Below are 10,700 nucleotides of genomic sequence, written 5' to 3' on the forward strand. Positions count from 1 at the left end.
TTTAAAAAAAAAAAAAAAAAAAAAAAAAAAAAAAAACTCTTAAGTTGCTCCGTACTTGCTATCCTTCTTGGGCTTTACTGATTTAGTTACTTTTTGGGCCGGTCCATTTAGTCATCCTAGTATACCATCCATCATCCAACATTTAATTGAAATGATAAGTAATAAGTGTCAAATAGGCCATCAAACTTGTATGGTCCGTGCAATCAGACTATCAAACAAAAAAAGTGTGCAATTAAAACATTAAACATGCAAAAAAAAAGTGTAATTATCATTTTTTTTACCTATTGCTCCAAGTAAAACAAGTTAAATTAATCACTTGGAATTTAGTATAATTAATTTTAAATTGTCAATGCTAATATGGACGGTTATGTGATAGTGACATGGAAAATTATATATAAAATTTATTTTAATTATTATTTTAAAAAAAAATAATAGTAAAAAAAAATACAGCAATCACGAAGGAGGCAGCCATGACTACCTCCTATTCACTCAATCTGGACAAAGGGGAAGCAGTCATGGATGCCTCTTCTTAGTCTTGAACCCAATTTTAGTTATTTTTTTTCAAAATCCTCCGTCAACGGAGGAGGCAACACCTCCTTCTACGTAGACGAAGGAGGCAGCTACCTCCTCCATCTACGTAGAAGGAGGATGACACCTCCTCTGTCTATGTCGATGAAGGAGGAGGTAGCTCCTCCTCCGTCGATCTGGACGGAGAAGGCTTGTTTTTTTTTTTTTTGTTTTTTTTTTAATTTATTTATATAAAAATTAATATTATATTATATTTGTTAAATAATTAAAAGAAAAATTCATTTTATTTTCCATATGGCATACTAAATCAAAAGTTTACCAACAGCTTGTTACTGACTAATAATGCCGATTGCACACATTTTTAATGTTAAATGGTTTAATTGCACATTGTTTTTGCTTGATGGTCTAATTGCACAAGTCATATATACTAGTTCGATGGCCTATTTGACACTTGTTCCAAATGATAATTATAAAATTAAAATTAAACTTTGAAGATCAAGTTGGAAGACAATTACATTTGGATTTTGATTTCAATTCATTAGGTAATCTCATTTACTTGATTTGATTTCAATTTCAATTGCTTTTAATTTGTTGAATCTAGGTTATATGATGTTTTCAATTGCTAGCATGAGTGGCTAGTTTTCTTATAGGAATTGAGTTTTGAAATTAGACATGATGCTAGTGTAAACTTCAATTCTCAATTAGGTGATTGTATTGCATTGACTTAATTGAAATATTCTTGTCATCATTGACAAATTGTATGCTTCCTTTGAGTATGGCCGCCTCTAGGAATGTTTTAAGGCATTGATTCTAGGCAAGAAATTGCTACAATCAATGTAGCTCCAACTCAATGATGTTTTCTTGGTTAGAGATCGAAAGGTATAGGTAGGAAAAGAGGTGAAGGCAAAGTGTTTGTGAAAATGTCTCTTTGGGAAATTGGTCACCTAAAAGTGCTCCAATCCAAGAGTATGCCTAGTAGACTGAGAGGAGAAAGGTATTAGCAAAACCTCTCAAGAATAGCAACCATTTCAATGCAATCCACCTAAGTCCTAAGTAGCACTATGATGCATCATGTCTAAATAGCAACTCATTCCTAGCTTTCTTTTATCTTGAATTCAATTATTTATTTCAATTTCCAATTGTGAATACTACAACATGAATCCTTTGAGTGTGATCGTCGTGATATGGCATATGATGAACATGATTTTATATTTGTTGATTTAAGCACAAGTCAACGCTTCCAATTTGTCTTCCTTTGAGAACGATAGAAACTCGTGATCACTTCACACAATCCTTGATAACCACACAAGCAAACAACATTTTGTCAAAAACCTATATAACGCTAAGATTCAGATACTCAAGTCAGACAATGCTAGAGAATACTTCACTAGTAGTCTTAATACCTATCTACAAAGTCATGGGATTATCCATATAAGTTCTTGTATTAACACCCCCCCCCCAATACTCATTAATTGTATTCCATGTAGAGTCCTTAATTTTAAAAACCCACGTCAACTTCTTCTGCAATGTTTTCCTCACATACGTGCAATCTCATCTAATTTACCACTCAAGGTATTTGGTTGCACCGCATTTGTTCATGTGTATCCCCAACACCGTAGCAAATTTGATCCTAGAGGTAATAAGTGTATTTTTCTAGGATATTCCCCAACACAAAAAGGATACAAGTGTTATTCTCCAACCACCAAAAAAAGTTCTACACCACTATGGATGTCTCTTTCTTTAAACATATATCATTCTATCCCAAATCTAATGTTCAGGGGGAGAGCATGAATAAACATCAAAATTGGGAGTCCTTTCTAGAGTCTATACCCTTTGCCAATTCGGAGTCGTACTAAATTCTTCTCAACCCATGCCTAATCAACATGTGGTTATTGATTCTACACAAGACTCACCCACAATTGATGTTTCTTCTGTGGTGTCTGATAAGCCTCCGAGATACCCTTAAATCAAGTACATTTTAGGGTGTTTTGTCACGTTTATAGCATCCTTACATGATGGATTATGCTCATAAATGCTTTAAATTCACTAACCAACACACAAAAGCTACTTTTAGCCTAAAGGAGGTGAAACAAGAGTACCGGGAGCAAATAGGAGCAAAAGTTGAGCTTAAAGAACGAACCAGGCAAGATCGGAGCCCCGTAGGACTCAAGAGGATAGCCACACGCGTGTGAGCATGCGTGGAAATAATCCACTAGCCTCCCACGCACACTCACACGCGTGTGAGCAGGCATGGAGACTGCATTGCGCGAAAATTGACTAGGGTTGCTTTTTCGGAGACTATTTAAACCCCTTTGATAGATTTTCATAGGAAGTTCCCAGAAATTTAGTTTTCCCTTTCCCTGGTTTTTCCTTTGGAGAACTTTCTCCATTTTCTTAGATTTTCATTTCTTAGTTTAGATAAATCTCCATTGTAGCAAGACAACAAGCTTGGATTGAAGGATTACTTCACTCTAGGTGATCTCTATTACATTTCTATTATCTTTTGTTATCCTGTTCTTGAATTAAATTAGCTTTTGTCTTGAATTTCATATCATGAGTGACTAGTTTAATCTAGGGATTTGGATTGTGTGATTGCATGTTGCTAGTGTGATGATCTTATCTCTATTTTGGATCTATATGCTTAGATTGTTGGATTATCTATTCCAGTCTATTGATTGTTGTTTTGATGAGATCTTGTTTGGATTTGGCCAATCTAGATGAGAGATTGAGCTCTTGACTCTTTCATGTCTTTGATTAGAGTTAGGATTTGAAGCTTTGACACAATCATAGTTCCTATGGACTTCTTAAGAATAGTAGGATAGTGTGTAGCTTAAGTGTTTGATAAAATTCCTCTTAGAGCTTTGGATGCTTGAAGGCACTCCTAAGTCAAAGAAGCCTTAGTACACAAAGGTGGAAAAGGACTAAGACAACACACTCTTGAATAGCCAACATCCTAGCATTATCTATCCATTACCTGAGTCACACCAAGATGCAACATACATGAACACTATCCAATCCCTACCCCTTTTACATATTTGCAAACTCTCTTACTTTACTACTTTCTTGCACACAAACCAAACCTTATGAACTCCTTTCACTCACGATCCACCATTCACCACACTCGAATCCCTTGCATGACTCAATCAAGTAAACACCCGAACACTTGACACACCTCCACGTCCCTCCTTCGAGACCGACACTCGAGGAGTCACTGACTTTCCGTTTTAACACAAATATATTTTGACATTTCACCCTCTCACATACAAGTGTTATCAAAATGGCGTCGTTGCCGGGGAGATTAATAGGTTGTCATATGTTTTTGTTTACTTTGATTGTTTGAATGCTAGATTTGAGCATTGTTAATCCATACCACTTTCTTTTGTTTTATTTCTATTTTATTTGTTTTTGCTACTTACCCAATTGACTACTTCTAGTCAATTCCGGAATCTTTGTTTCATTGATAATCTTACTAGGTGAATGCACACGCGAGCAAAAGGAAATCAAGGCTTACTACCCTACATTCCAGAAATCAATAGAGCAACTAGGAAGAAAAATACTCAAAGGTCACAAATGGCTTCATCAAGTGCAACAAGAAATTCACAAGGAAGAGGAACAACTGTACCAAATCCACCCCCAGTTCCAATTATTCCACAAGCACCAATTAACCATGAAGAACCAATTCTTGAAGAACCACAAGCTAACAGAGCGAACAACCAAGAAAATATTCGTGAAGAAGAATACTATGGAATTCCTCAGGAACCGCAAAGATCAATTGCAGATTACATGACCCCTGATTTTAACATGCATAATTCGATATATGTACCGCCGATGGAAAACATCAACTTTCACGTGCATCCAACTATTCTCACACTGGTTCAAAACAGTCAATACTCGAGATTACCATCTGAAGATCCCAATGCACACATCACAAGGTTCATACGAGCATGTGGGATGTACAGGCAAGAAGGCGTTAGTGAGGAGATAATTCGACTTAAATTATTCCCATTTTCAGTTATAGGAGAGGCAGCACGATGGTTGGAAAGCCAAGACGACAATCATTTCAGATCGTGGCAGCAGTTGCATCGTGAATTCATGAACGAGTTCTTTCCCATTACAAAGACTATGAGGATTCGAAGGCTAATACAGGAATTCAAGCAAGGAAGGCTTGAGAGTTTGGGAGAGGCTTGGCGACGATTCAAGGTTCTTAAAAGACAATGCCCGCAAGATCTGATGCACCCATGGGACATGATTAGCTCATTCTACGGAGGTCTAATAGACGAAGGAAAGATGTTGCTTGACTCATCCTCCAGCGGTGCCTTTGTCTCCCTAGCTTTGCTAGAAGCTGAAGAATTAATTGAGAGAATATCAAAGAATACCTCTTGTTGGTACGACCGACGAGGAGATCATGGGGGCATATATGAAGTTGATAATCGTGTGGCAAGCGAGGGAAAAATAGAGGCAATGAATCACGAAATCAAAAAGCTACAGGCCATGGTAGAAAATATGGAAGGAAAACCTAAGCCTTGCATGCTTTGGCACTTTACTGTAACATCTGTGGAGGACCTCATGATACCAATATTTGCACTTCTCCGTCTGCAATCAAGCAAGTTGAGGCGGTAGACTTTCAAAGGAACTCCAACTACAATACTTATGGACAAAATCAAAGATCAAACAACAATTGGAAGCAGGGTGAGGGATGGAACAACAATGATGGATATCAAGCGCGAGGACAATACAACTATGGAAACAAGCCTGCATATGGACAAAATGATAAGAACAGATTGATGTACAATCAAAATCAAGGCAATACCGGCCAGATGACCCAATTCAGGCCACAATACAACTCTCAACTTGACTTTACTCAACAGAGAAGGGATGACATCCATGAAGTAGATGAAAGACTTACAAGGACGATCATGGAACTCAAAAATGATCGGGCAAATCTAAAACAAGAGATTACTCAAGAGATTCGACAAGAGATTTCTAGTCTTAGACAAAAGTCCAAGGCTACACTTAAGACCATTGAGAATCAAATCTCTCAAATGTTTAAGATGATGACTGAGAGACACTACGGACAACTCCCGAGTAACACTGAGAACAATCCAAAGGAGAGAGTCAATGATATTGATGCCAAGGAAGAAATGCATGGAAAATGTGACCCGATGGATATTGTATGCGAAATATGCCAATGTAGGGACGAAGGAAAAAGAGATGAGACTACCTCTTGTAGTCCCGATCTTAAATTAAAGAATGCAAGCGGTTCGTGCACAATCTCAATAGGAGCTACTGTGACACCTCAACTTTTCACAAGCTGAGATAGCTAAAACTTAACACAAAAGCTGCCTATCTCAACTATAAAACATAACATAGCGGAAGCGAATTAAAACCTAAGGGGTATCATGCCACATCTAGGTAAGAAAACACGGCCTAGATGCACAGGCTAACCAAAGCTGAACTGCATAGATAATAAATCCTCAAAACATATCCCAAACATCCAATCTAAAACAAGAGTATATAGAATCTCATATTGGCACACAGGCCCAAAACATAAGTCTAAAACATAACAGCCTAGTCTAAGCCTCCTCCTACGGATATATCTCTATCGCGCTCACGCTTAGACTTTATTGGATACCTGGAAAACATACAAGGAACCATTAGCAAAAGACTGCTAAGCAACCACCATTCACACCCGCAAGGAAGTATAGATATATATAAGTTTGTAAATAGGTTTACACACCCATATAGAATATACACACCAACAAACTGTTCTTTGTTTAAATCAGATACTCAACAACAGCAAGCTAAAAGAATATATAAACCAAGACTCCTCCAAATGAAACCAATGTCCAATAACGAATGCATAAGACAACAAGTCCATAAACAATATACCAACTGAATCATAACTCCAACGGAATAATCACAAAGGAACCGATCAAACCGCAACATAACAAGGAACAACAAGATATCAACTGAGATACAACTTAACTGAATAACTACAAAGGAAACTAACGAATACACCATACCAAGGAAGAACTCCCAATTCCAACCTCCAAACCACCATACCATCCCTCATACCAAACACCAACCCAAAAGGTAGTTCACAGGGGTAAGAACCCAATCACAGAGGCAATAAATGCCCAAACACAGGGGTATAAACCCAATCACAGGGACGAAAGTCCAATCACAGGGACGGAAGTCCAATCACAGGGACGAAAGTCCAATCACAGAGGCGAAAGCCCAATCACAGAGGCGAAAGCCCAACATAATCAATAATACCACAATTAGCTCACCCACCAACAACCAAGAGATACTCAATGATCTACCACTCCATACTCATACTCAAACTCAGCCCAAGAACCATCACTTAGAGTGTTCATCTCAGATATGAACACAAACCAACTCCCAGATAGTATAATCAAGGATTCAACCAACCAAATAATAGACTCATATAATGGACTAAGACGTATGAATAAATACTCCAGAATCATGGTAAAATATCCAATAGAATATACCAACAAAATCCAAAACAAAAGAAGAAACAAGCAAACAACAGATCACAGAACACTCAATGGAACCAGTATTCCGTGAGAACCAACGGAACACTTAGACGGAACACTGCCCTCCGCCACTCACCTCCGCAAGAAGGAAGCGGATCCCCTCAACGGATCACTCACCTCCGCCAACCACTACCGCCTTACTCTTGCGGAAGACTCTAGCGGGTTACATTGTGCCGCTAGGGTGCACCGCAAGAGAAAATCCCACGCATCACTCCCAGACTCAGCTTAGAATACGAATATTTATTCCAGAATACGAAAATAAGATCATATTACACAGATTGCATCTCCCAGAAGCCAAATAAACATGGAATCCATACCAACAAATGTTCATAAACATCAATATGCAAAGGATCAAGAACACAAGTTCATAAATCCATCCAGCATAGCTCACAAACAACAACAAGGCTAATATCCAAGAAATTTCAGGATTCCAACACACCAAATAACATCATAGATTGAGAGTGTAAAAAAAATAGATTTTAGTGGACATAGTGGTTACCTCTTGAAGCACTCTTCACCCAAGAACTCTTACACCTTTCCACTAAGCTTCACCTTCACCTTGATCATCTTTTTCCCAAAAGATCCCCAAAAGAAAAACATAAGAACTTGCATAAAGATTATGAAAACTACATGATGCAACGAATATTCCTAGATATAGATGCTTACCCAAGCCTCAACAACCCTAAAAGAGCAATCTTGACTTGAATATTTGAAGATGAAATGAAGATCAATCTTTGAAGGGGAAAGGGATGAAAATGGCATGAATAGTAGTAGGGAAGAGAGAGAGTGAAAACCTCTAGAAGAGTTAAGTCTTGAATATATATACTATAATACATATATACATATATGTATATATTAGGGTGGAAGACTTAATAAGGAGTGGGCTCAACTCTTTATATATATATATATATATATATAACAATGTTATGTACAAGATTAATTTATTGGGCCAAGAGATTCATCTCTTAAATAAATAAATACATAGAATAGGAGAAAGCCCATAATATTAGGAATTAAATGTCTTAGAGACAATATATATATACTAGAAATTGGGCCATTATAAAAATACTCTTACTCATAAGAATTGTAAGGATCCAAATTAGAATAAATCCCTTACAAGAATTAAATCAAGAATTGGGCTCTTGATTAAAATAATTAATTCGGGTTCAAGAAATATATATATATATCTATATATGAAATTGGAAGAACTAGCCCAATTAAATTAAATAAATTGCCCGGTGGAAACAATTACCGGTCTCAAGGCTTGAACGAATTTACAGGGTGTTACACTCTACCCCCCTTAAAAGGAGCTTCGTCCCCGAAGCTCATAGCTCACGGGAACTTGAAACGGAACGGTTCAAGGAAACAAAGATTCGACCGAAGATTAAAGAAAAGGATTGCTCAACCAACTTAAGAACATACTACACCACTAACTCCTAACCTCCTAACTTACTCAACCCATGTATAGCATGCAAGAACTAAACTAACTACTCACCTAGATCAAAGGGTTTCTACTACGGAGCTAACACGAGCATGAAAAACTCCCAACTAACCTGGGTGGCCTCCCTGTGATGAACTGCCTGGACCATGGAAAGGATAAGGATGCAGATACTCGGGTGGGACTTTAATGCCCAGCTTGGCCTCGATGAAACCCAGGCGCTGAAAACCGCGATCCACCCTCAAGTCTAGCGAGGTGAACCTCGCCTCCACCATCCGATGCATCTCCTGTAGCTGTAGAAGTACAGGGTCAACTGGCGGTGCTGAAGCCACAGGGTCGTGCTGCTCCTTTCTTCGATGCTCTCGGTCAATCTCATCTTCCGACTCCTCCTCCTCTTCAGACTCCTCCTCAGACTCGTCGCCCTCTCCCTCATCACCAGCCTGCTCAGCCTGCTACGGTGTGACCAACCCTCTCAACCTCTTATGGGGAATGTGGAAGCGCTCTATAAGCTCCCTGCTCTCATCCATTGGCATCCTGCTCAACTCGTGAGCTGTGACATACTCATTCCCTTCCACTTGAAACAACCCACAATACTGTAGACTTGGCGCATTTAAAGTGCTATGAACCGGCTGCCTAGCTAATTCCCCGGTCACATTTACCCTCTTTTTCTGAAAGATCCAACTCAGAACCATCCCATAGGGTCGATTGTGACGCTTGACCGTCTTGCAGAACTCCATATGAGAGATCATCAAACTGGGTAGGTTAAACTTAACTCGGTGCTTCAGAAAGTATGCAAAGGTACATTCCATCCCTGCTACCTCCTTACTGTTGTTCCTGTTTGGTAGCAAGCTCTCCCCTATTAGCAAGGTTAATATCCTTTGCTCGCCAGTCAGATCGTGCTTACTCGGCCTGGCATCAAATGTGATGCCCTCATCTCGCCCCATCATATACCGCAAATAGTCTCGGAAACCCACCTCCTGCGTCTCAATCCACTGGTAACGCTCGTACTGACTCACACCTCCTAACGACAAACTGAGTAACCTAGCAAGCCTTGGAGGGTCAAAGGTAATCTTTACGCCCTTCACTATCGAAGTGAGAACGGGCACTTGGTTGACTTTCTTGACCTTCATATTCTGATAAAACTGATGGACCAAGTTGGGGTAAACTACGTTTTCGATTCGCAGGAATTGTTCCAACAAGCCTTGAAAATTTAGCATGTTTACGAGTTCGGGCGAGAAATGTAATGGGTCAAGAGCTTTACCGTCAATAATGGAGTATTGAATATTCCCTTGACTCCCACCTTCATCAGCTTGGTTTCTTCTTGGCATTGTTGAGGTTGTTTGTGCACTGGACTGCCTGCTGCCGTAGAAATGAACCAGAGGCAGAGAAGAGGTGCACCTGGCGCGATTTGTAGCGATGGATGGCGATCTAGGCTGCTTCGTTAACGGAAGAAATCCACGGAGGTCGCTCGTCCTTTGCACGCTGCTACGGAGAAGAAGAACGGAGGAAATTAAGCCGACAAATGTAACACCCCAATTTTCACCTCTTGGATTTATTACAAAATCTCTAATAACACATCGCGGAAGCATCTAACCAGCAGAAAACTGGGTGTTACCGCCACGCTTAGGTATCTCTCCTATACCCAAACGCTAAGGCTAAACTTACAACATCGAATAACCACATCAATATTCCAACTTAACACATATGGAAATAATCCTTCCAAGGTGTCTATTCTAGGATAGAGTAGTCTTCAACCTCGACTCCCATCCTATTCAGAGCTCATCGGCCACAGGGACCCACGCTAGACTACATCTAATAAAGGACATAATGAAGTGTAGTTAGTGCGACAGCTAAGTAAGGAGATCCATTGTCACTCGAAGGTAAACAAAGGTTTCAAAAACAACATAATATTCAGAAAATGTAAACTTTACCCAACGGTTGCATTCTACCTGCAATCATATTAACAACAAAACAGTACAATACAGTATGTAAGTGACATCAGCACCTAACACTTCCATTTCCGAGAATTTCCATTTAATTCAAAGTGAGAATCACAACACACACACTTTACTATTCAGGACTTACGACAATTTATTCCGCGATCTAGCTATGGGGTAACTAGGTTTTATAATTAGTAAAAACACTCCATAATTCCATAACTCCTTCTCCTCCCAGCG

This window comes from Ipomoea triloba, chromosome 13 (genome assembly GCF_003576645.1).
Source record: "Ipomoea triloba cultivar NCNSP0323 chromosome 13, ASM357664v1".
Lineage (NCBI taxonomy): Eukaryota > Viridiplantae > Streptophyta > Magnoliopsida > Solanales > Convolvulaceae > Ipomoea > Ipomoea triloba.